The sequence below is a fragment of the Drosophila subpulchrella genome, unplaced genomic scaffold (assembly GCF_014743375.2).
Source record: "Drosophila subpulchrella strain 33 F10 #4 breed RU33 unplaced genomic scaffold, RU_Dsub_v1.1 Primary Assembly Seq93, whole genome shotgun sequence".
Taxonomy (NCBI): domain Eukaryota; kingdom Metazoa; phylum Arthropoda; class Insecta; order Diptera; family Drosophilidae; genus Drosophila; species Drosophila subpulchrella.
In genome coordinates this window covers 590-12,500 of record NW_023665727.1, presented here as the reverse complement: position 1 = coordinate 12,500, position 11,911 = coordinate 590, and positions in this window count along the sequence as shown.

Here is an 11,911-nt window from a genome sequence, read left to right as displayed (position 1 = left end):
TAAAACCGAGCGCATATATGATATGTACGTTAGAAAAAATAATATATATATATATTATTTTCTTTTAATATAGGGACACCTCTTTTAATTTATCCCCGCAGGGAATTATCACATAACTCAGTATGTGATAATGGCAGACCAATATACATATATATCAAGATTATCAATACAAAATATATATCATTATTAGCCTGCCTCAATTGTAATTATTTATTTGGATTAACGATAAAGTTCGGAAACAATTTGTTATTCTATGTATAATAGAAACCTTGGCCTTTGTTTCAACATTATTATCTTTGGGCTTAAAATATTAACCGTGGAGCCAAGTCTCATATTCATAAATGAATAAAGAAACAAATTTGACGGATTAATATCTTCTCTACCGACAGACAGTATTTTGTCACGTCAATAGTAGATGGCCGGCCCATTGACCATCCTATAGTAGTTTTTGGACCCAATATCTTTAATTCGGTATTTTCAATTGTCTTTGCCAATCAACCGTTTGGTACTCTCTCATATAATAAGAGAATACACATATAATTCCATTATAATTGGATATATCTTCATTATTTTATTTGCTACATCACCCTATAATAGTTTTTGAACCCGTCAACTTCAATTCGGGTATTTTCAATTGTCTTTGCCAACCATTTATATGGTATTCTCTATTATAATAAGAGAATACTAGTGTATATCCATTATATGGATATATCATCTTCATATATTTGCTACACCACCCTATAGTAGTTTTTGAAACCCATCATCTGCAATTCGGGTATTTTCAATTGTCTTTGCCAACCAACTATACGGTATTCTCTCTTATAATAAGAGAATACAAGTATATTTTCATTATATGGATATAATGCCATTTATTTTTCCAATATCCATATAATTCATTTAGTTTTGTATGTACAAAACAAGTTTTCTTTAATAGTATTGACAAAATCATATGTTTACGCATAACATAAGTTTTTGACCAATACGAGGAGGGGCCCGCCAACGACCACCTCCCTATAGTAGTTTTTTACCCCACGCACTACTTGCGTGCCTGTTTTACAGTACTAGTGCCAGCTATCACTAGGTTTATATATCGTGTTTCAGTGATATATGGGTAAATTCTACCATTTATTCTTATGTATATGGCATTTCTATGCCATATTTATACAATCCATTCATATCTTAATGTATATTTATTATATTATACATTATTATGCCTTATAGGTATTATACCTATAAGCCATATCCATACGATTCATTCACTAGTGCCGCCCCCTCACTAGGTTTATAATTGTTTATATCATTGATATACAATTTATTTCTATATATATGGCATTTATATGCCATATCCATACAATGCATTCACATTTCAATGTATATTTACTTGTTATACATTATTATGCCTTATAGGTATTATACCTATAAGCCATATCCATACGATTCACTTATATAAATATATGTATATTTTTCTATACATAATTTTTTTTTACTTTTGTATGGTTTTCTATGCATATCCATAGTTTATATGGATATGCTTGGCGTTCTATATAGTATTGACAAATTCATATGCATAACATAAGTTTTGACCAATACGAGGAGGGGCCCGCCAACGACCACCTCCCTATAGTAGTTTTTTACCCCACGCACTATTGCGTGCCTGTTTACAGTACTAGTGCCAGCTATCACTAGGTTTATATATCGTGTTTCAGTGATATATGGGTAAATTCTACCATTTATTCTTATGTATATGGCATTTCTATGCCATATTTATACAATCCATTCATATCTTAATGTATATTTATTATATTATACATTATTATGCCTTATAGGTATTATACCTATAAGCCATATCCATACGATTCATTCACTAGTGCCGCCCCTCACTAGGTTTATAATTGTTATATCATTGATATACAATTTATTTCTATATATATGGCATTTATATGCCATATCCATACAATGCATTCACATTTCAATGTATATTTACTTGTTATACATTATTATGCCTTATAGGTATTATACCTATAAGCCATATCCATACGATTCACTTATATAAATATATGTATATTTTTTCTATACATAATTTTTTTTTACTTTTGTATGGATTTCTATGCATATCCATAGTTTATATGGATATGCTTGGCGTTCTATATAGTATTGACAAATTCATATGCATAACATAAGTTTTGACCAATACGAGGAGGGGCCCGCCAACGACCACCTCCCTATAGTAGTTTTTTACCCCACGCACTATTGCGTGCCTGTTTACAGTACTAGTGCCAGCTATCACTAGGTTTATATATCGTGTTTCAGTGATATATGGGTAAATTCTACCATTTATTCTTATGTATATGGCATTTCTATGCCATATTTATACAATCCATTCATATCTTAATGTATATTTATTATATTATACATTATTATGCCTTATAGGTATTATACCTATAAGCCATATCCATACGATTCATTCACTAGTGCCGCCCCTCACTAGGTTTATAATTGTTATATCATTGATATACAATTTATTTCTATATATATGGCATTTATATGCCATATCCATACAATGCATTCACATTTCAATGTATATTTACTTGTTATACATTATTATGCCTTATAGGTATTATACCTATAAGCCATATCCATACGATTCACTTATATAAATATATGTATATTTTTCTATACATAATTTTTTTTTACTTTTGTATGGTTTTCTATGCATATCCATAGTTTATATGGATATGCTTGGCGTTCTATATAGTATTGACAAATTCATATGCATAACATAAGTTTTGACCAATACGAGGAGGGGCCCGCCAACGACCACCTCCCTATAGTAGTTTTTTACCCCACGCACTATTGCGTGCCTGTTTACAGTACTAGTGCCAGCTATCACTAGGTTTATATATCGTGTTTCAGTGATATATGGGTAAATTCTACCATTTATTCTTATGTATATGGCATTTCTATGCCATATTTATACAATCCATTCATATCTTAATGTATATTTATTATATTATACATTATTATGCCTTATAGGTATTATACCTATAAGCCATATCCATACGATTCATTCACTAGTGCCGCCCCTCACTAGGTTTATAATTGTTATATCATTGATATACAATTTATTTCTATATATATGGCATTTATATGCCATATCCATACAATGCATTCACATTTCAATGTATATTTACTTGTTATACATTATTATGCCTTATAGGTATTATACCTATAAGCCATATCCATACGATTCACTTATATAAATATATGTATATTTTTCTATACATAATTTTTTTTTACTTTTGTATGGTTTTCTATGCATATCCATAGTTTATATGGATATGCTTGGCGTTCTATATAGTATTGACAAATTCATATGCATAACATAAGTTTTGACCAATACGAGGAGGGGCCCGCCAACGACCACCTCCCTATAGTAGTTTTTTACCCCACGCACTATTGCGTGCCTGTTTACAGTACTAGTGCCAGCTATCACTAGGTTTATATATCGTGTTTCAGTGATATATGGGTAAATTCTACCATTTATTCTTATGTATATGGCATTTCTATGCCATATTTATACAATCCATTCATATCTTAATGTATATTTATTATATTATACATTATTATGCCTTATAGGTATTATACCTATAAGCCATATCCATACGATTCATTCACTAGTGCCGCCCCTCACTAGGTTTATAATTGTTATATCATTGATATACAATTTATTTCTATATATATGGCATTTATATGCCATATCCATACAATGCATTCACATTTCAATGTATATTTACTTGTTATACATTATTATGCCTTATAGGTATTATACCTATAAGCCATATCCATACGATTCACTTATATAAATATATGTATATTTTTCTATACATAATTTTTTTTTACTTTTGTATGGATTTTCTATGCATATCCATAGTTTATATGGATATGCTTGGCGTTCTATATAGTATTGACAAATTCATATGCATAACATAAGTTTTGACCAATACGAGGAGGGGCCCGCCAACGACCACCTCCCTATAGTAGTTTTTTACCCCACGCACTATTGCGTGCCTGTTTACAGTACTAGTGCCAGCTATCACTAGGTTTATATATCGTGTTTCAGTGAGATATGGGTAAATTCTACCATTTATTCTTATGTATATGGCATTTCTATGCCATATTTATACAATCCATTCATATCTTAATGTATATTTATTATATTATACATTATTATGCCTTATAGGTATTATACCTATAAGCCATATCCATACGATTCATTCACTAGTGCCGCCCCTCACTAGGTTTATAATTGTTATATCATTGATATACAATTTATTTCTATATATATGGCATTTATATGCCATATCCATACAATGCATTCACATTTCAATGTATATTTACTTGTTATACATTATTATGCCTTATAGGTATTATACCTATAAGCCATATCCATACGATTCACTTATATAAATATATGTATATTTTTCTATACATAATTTTTTTTTACTTTTGTATGGATTTTCTATGCATATCCATAGTTTATATGGATATGCTTGGCGTTCTATATAGTATTGACAAATTCATATGCATAACATAAGTTTTGACCAATACGAGGAGGGGCCCGCCAACGACCACCTCCCTATAGTAGTTTTTTACCCCACGCACTATTGCGTGCCTGTTTACAGTACTAGTGCCAGCTATCACTAGGTTTATATATCGTGTTTCAGTGATATATGGGTAAATTCTACCATTTATTCTTATGTATATGGCATTTCTATGCCATATTTATACAATCCATTCATATCTTAATGTATATTTATTATATTATACATTATTATGCCTTATAGGTATTATACCTATAAGCCATATCCATACGATTCATTCACTAGTGCCGCCCCTCACTAGGTTTATAATTGTTATATCATTGATATACAATTTATTTCTATATATATGGCATTTATATGCCATATCCATACAATGCATTCACATTTCAATGTATATTTACTTGTTATACATTATTATGCCTTATAGGTATTATACCTATAAGCCATATCCATACGATTCACTTATATAAATATATGTATATTTTTCTATACATAATTTTTTTTTACTTTTGTATGGATTTCTATGCATATCCATAGTTTATATGGATATGCTTGGCGTTCTATATAGTATTGACAAATTCATATGCATAACATAAGTTTTGACCAATACGAGGAGGGGCCCGCCAACGACCACCTCCCTATAGTAGTTTTTTACCCCACGCACTATTGCGTGCCTGTTTACAGTACTAGTGCCAGCTATCACTAGGTTTATATATCGTGTTTCAGTGATATATGGGTAAATTCTACCATTTATTCTTATGTATATGGCATTTCTATGCCATATTTATACAATCCATTCATATCTTAATGTATATTTATTATATTATACATTATTATGCCTTATAGGTATTATACCTATAAGCCATATCCATACGATTCATTCACTAGTGCCGCCCCTCACTAGGTTTATAATTGTTATATCATTGATATACAATTTATTTCTATATATATGGCATTTATATGCCATATCCATACAATGCATTCACATTTCAATGTATATTTACTTGTTATACATTATTATGCCTTATAGGTATTATACCTATAAGCCATATCCATACGATTCACTTATATAAATATATGTATATTTTTCTATACATAATTTTTTTTTACTTTTGTATGGATTTTCTATGCATATCCATAGTTTATATGGATATGCTTGGCGTTCTATATAGTATTGACAAATTCATATGCATAACATAAGTTTTGACCAATACGAGGAGGGGCCCGCCAACGACCACCTCCCTATAGTAGTTTTTTACCCCACGCACTATTGCGTGCCTGTTTACAGTACTAGTGCCAGCTATCACTAGGTTTATATATCGTGTTTCAGTGATATATGGGTAAATTCTACCATTTATTCTTATGTATATGGCATTTCTATGCCATATTTATACAATCCATTCATATCTTAATGTATATTTATTATATTATACATTATTATGCCTTATAGGTATTATACCTATAAGCCATATCCATACGATTCATTCACTAGTGCCGCCCCTCACTAGGTTTATAATTGTTATATCATTGATATACAATTTATTTCTATATATATGGCATTTATATGCCATATCCATACAATGCATTCACATTTCAATGTATATTTACTTGTTATACATTATTATGCCTTATAGGTATTATACCTATAAGCCATATCCATACGATTCACTTATATAAATATATGTATATTTTTCTATACATAATTTTTTTTTTACTTTTGTATGGATTTCTATGCATATCCATAGTTTATATGGATATGCTTGGCGTTCTATATAGTATTGACAAATTCATATGCATAACATAAGTTTTGACCAATACGAGGAGGGGCCCGCCAACGACCACCTCCCTATAGTAGTTTTTTACCCCACGCACTATTGCGTGCCTGTTTACAGTACTAGTGCCAGCTATCACTAGGTTTATATATCGTGTTTTCAGTGATATATGGGTAAATTCTACCATTTATTCTTATGTATATGGCATTTCTATGCCATATTTATACAATCCATTCATATCTTAATGTATATTTATTATATTATACATTATTATGCCTTATAGGTATTATACCTATAAGCCATATCCATACGATTCATTCACTAGTGCCGCCCCTCACTAGGTTTATAATTGTTATATCATTGATATACAATTTATTTCTATATATATGGCATTTATATGCCATATCCATACAATGCATTCACATTTCAATGTATATTTACTTGTTATACATTATTATGCCTTATAGGTATTATACCTATAAGCCATATCCATACGATTCACTTATATAAATATATGTATATTTTTCTATACATAATTTTTTTTTACTTTTGTATGGATTTTCTATGCATATCCATAGTTTATATGGATATGCTTGGCGTTCTATATAGTATTGACAAATTCATATGCATAACATAAGTTTTGACCAATACGAGGAGGGGCCCGCCAACGACCACCTCCCTATAGTAGTTTTTTACCCACGCACTATTGCGTGCCTGTTTACAGTACTAGTGCCAGCTATCACTAGGTTTATATATCGTGTTTCAGTGATATATGGGTAAATTCTACCATTTATTCTTATGTATATGGCATTTCTATGCCATATTTATACAATCCATTCATATCTTAATGTATATTTATTATATTATACATTATTATGCCTTATAGGTATTATACCTATAAGCCATATCCATACGATTCATTCACTAGTGCCGCCCCTCACTAGGTTTATAATTGTTATATCATTGATATACAATTTATTTCTATATATATGGCATTTATATGCCATATCCATACAATGCATTCACATTTCAATGTATATTTACTTGTTATACATTATTATGCCTTATAGGTATTATACCTATAAGCCATATCCATACGATTCACTTATATAAATATATGTATATTTTTCTATACATAATTTTTTTTTACTTTTGTATGGATTTCTATGCATATCCATAGTTTATATGGATATGCTTGGCGTTCTATATAGTATTGACAAATTCATATGCATAACATAAGTTTTGACCAATACGAGGAGGGGCCCGCCAACGACCACCTCCCTATAGTAGTTTTTTACCCCACGCACTATTGCGTGCCTGTTTACAGTACTAGTGCCAGCTATCACTAGGTTTATATATCGTGTTTCAGTGATATATGGGTAAATTCTACCATTTATTCTTATGTATTATGGCATTTCTATGCCATATTTATACAATCCATTCATATCTAATGTATATTTATTATATTATACATTATTATGCCTTATAGGTATTATACCTATAAGCCATATCCATACGATTCATTCACTAGTGCCGCCCCTCACTAGGTTTATAATTGTTATATCATTGATATACAATTTATTTCTATATATATGGCATTTATATGCCATATCCATACAATGCATTCACATTTCAATGTATATTTACTTGTTATACATTATTATGCCTTATAGGTATTATACCTATAAGCCATATCCATACGATTCACTTATATAAATATATGTATATTTTTCTATACATAATTTTTTTTTACTTTTGTATGGTTTTCTATGCATATCCATAGTTTATATGGATATGCTTGGCGTTCTATATAGTATGACAAATTCATATGCATAACATAAGTTTTGACCAATACGAGGAGGGGCCCGCCAACGACCACCTCCCTATAGTAGTTTTTTTACCCCACGCACTATTGCGTGCCTGTTTACAGTACTAGTGCCAGCTATCACTAGGTTTATATATCGTGTTTCAGTGATATATGGGTAAATTCTACCATTTATTCTTATGTATATGGCATTTCTATGCCATATTTATACAATCCATTCATATCTTAATGTATATTTATTATATTATACATTATTATGCCTTATAGGTATTATACCTATAAGCCATATCCATACGATTCATTCACTAGTGCCGCCCCTCACTAGGTTTATAATTGTTATATCATTGATATACAATTTATTTCTATATATATGGCATTTATATGCCATATCCATACAATGCATTCACATTTCAATGTATATTTACTTGTTATACATTATTATGCCTTATAGGTATTATACCTATAAGCCATATCCATACGATTCACTTATATAAATATATGTATATTTTTCTATACATAATTTTTTTTTTACTTTTGTATGGATTTCTATGCATATCCATAGTTTATATGGATATGCTTGGCGTTCTATATAGTATTGACAAATTCATATGCATAACATAAGTTTTGACCAATACGAGGAGGGGCCCGCCAACGACCACCTCCCTATAGTAGTTTTTTTACCCCACGCACTATTGCGTGCCTGTTTACAGTACTAGTGCCAGCTATCACTAGGTTTATATATCGTGTTTCAGTGATATATGGGGTAAATTCTACCATTTTATTCTTATGTATATGGCATTTCTATGCCATATTTATACAATCCATTCATATCTTAATGTATATTTATTATATTATACATTATTATGCCTTATAGGTATTATACCTATAAGCCATATCCATACGATTCATTCACTAGTGCCGCCCCTCACTAGGTTTATAATTGTTATATCATTGATATACAATTTATTTCTATATATATGGCATTTATATGCCATATCCATACAATGCATTCACATTTCAATGTATATTTACTTGTTATACATTATTATGCCTTATAGGTATTATACCTATAAGCCATATCCATACGATTCACTTATATAAATATATGTATATTTTTCTATACATAATTTTTTTTTACTTTTGTATGGATTTCTATGCATATCCATAGTTTATATGGATATGCTTGGCGTTCTATATAGTATTGACAAATTCATATGCATAACATAAGTTTTGACCAATACGAGGAGGGGCCCGCCAACGACCACCTCCCTATAGTAGTTTTTTACCCCACGCACTATTGCGTGCCTGTTTACAGTACTAGTGCCAGCTATCACTAGGTTTATATATCGTGTTTCAGTGATATATGGGTAAATTCTACCATTTATTCTTATGTATATGGCATTTCTATGCCATATTTATACAATCCATTCATATCTTAATGTATATTTATTATATTATACATTATTATGCCTTATAGGTATTATACCTATAAGCCATATCCATACGATTCATTCACTAGTGCCGCCCCTCACTAGGTTTATAATTGTTATATCATTGATATACAATTTATTTCTATATATATGGCATTTATATGCCATATCCATACAATGCATTCACATTTCAATGTATATTTACTTGTTATACATTATTATGCCTTATAGGTATTATACCTATAAGCCATATCCATACGATTCACTTATATAAATATATGTATATTTTTCTATACATAATTTTTTTTTACTTTTGTATGGATTTCTATGCATATCCATAGTTTATATGGATATGCTTGGCGTTCTATATAGTATTGACAAATTCATATGCATAACATAAGTTTTGACCAATACGAGGAGGGGCCCGCCAACGACCACCTCCCTATAGTAGTTTTTTACCCCACGCACTATTGCGTGCATGTTTACAGTACTAGTGCCAGCTATCATTAGGTTTATATATCGTGTTTCAGTGATATATGGGTAAATTCTACCATTTATTCTTATGTATGTATATGGCATTTCTATGCCATATTTATATAATTCATTCATATCTTAATTTATATTTATTATATTATACATTATTATGCCTTATAGGTATTATACCTATAAGCCATATCCATACGATTCATATACTAGTGCAGCCCCTCACTAGGTTTATATATCTCATTTTAATTATATATTGGTAAATTCTATTATTTATTCTTGTGTATATGGCACTTATATGCCGCCATATCTATAAAAATGCATTTATATTTCAATGTATATTTTCTATATTATACATTATTATGCCTTAAAAAGTTATTATACCTACCATAAGGCGATATCCATACGATTCATTTATATAAAAGATATATGTATAATTTTCTATACATAATTTTTTTTTATGAATATATGGGTTTCCTAAGCATATCCATATAATACATTTAGTTTTATATGGATTAGATTGGTCTTCTTTATTGTATTGCCAAACTCATATTGATAAAATAAGTTTTGAACAATAAGAGGATCAGCCGCCAACCAACCAACCACTGCTACCATTGGAGGAACATATACTTACTTTTTATATGTCCTCTTACTTGAATGGTCCTCTCTTTACTTGAAAATTTCATTACCATAGGAATCTATTTATACATGGAATATGATTTCCACTACTTTTTCGCGTCACTAATAATTAATATGACGATACAGACTTGCTACCATAACATAAGTCTTGAACAATAATAGGAGCAGCCGCCAACCAACCACCAACCAACCAACCACTGCTACCATTGATAGTAATTTTATATGTCCTCTTTAGTTGAATTTCAATACCATAGGAATATTTATACATGGAATATGTTTTGCCACTACTTTTTCGCGTCACTAATAATATGACGATACAGTCTTGCTACCATAACATAAGTTTTGAACAATAAGAGGAGCAGACACACCAACCAACCAACCGCGCTGCTACCATTATATATACTTATATTTATATAAGTCCTCTTTACTTGAATGGCCTCTTTACTTGAATTTCAATACCATAGGAATATTTATTTATACATGGAATATGTTTTGCCACTACTTTTTCGCGTCACTAATAATATGACGATATAGACTTGCTACCATAACATAAGTTTTGAACAATAAGAGGAGCAGACACCAACCAACCAACCGCTGCTACCATTGAATGAACCATATATACAAACTTTTATATATGTCCTCTTTACTTGAATTTTAATACCATAGGAATATTTATACATGGAATATGTTTGCCACTTTATCATCGCGTCACTAATAAGATGACGATACATTTTGTTTGTTCAATATTTACTTATATATTGATGTTTCCAATTTAGGTCTTTTATATTTCTTCTTCCCTACCTTACACACCACAAACAAAGTGGCGTGCGATGCTGCAAGCAAGCATAATGATTATGCCCGCTTGCAACATCTTTATTATCGAATCATCAAGCAAAGGATAAGCTTCAGTGGATCGCAGTATGGCAGCTGCTCAACCACTTACAACACCTTGCCTGTTACAAAAGTCGTTTACAATTGATTCTAGGCTTTGTCATTGTATTAAATAATGCTTTTATATGTAACTAGCGCGGCATCAGGTGATCAAAGATCCTCCCAATTTACTATGTTACAAATTACATTGGCATCACATCCATTGTCGTTTATAAAGTAAATTATAAACTTTAAATGGTTTAGAAGCCATACAATGCAAATTGCCCCTTA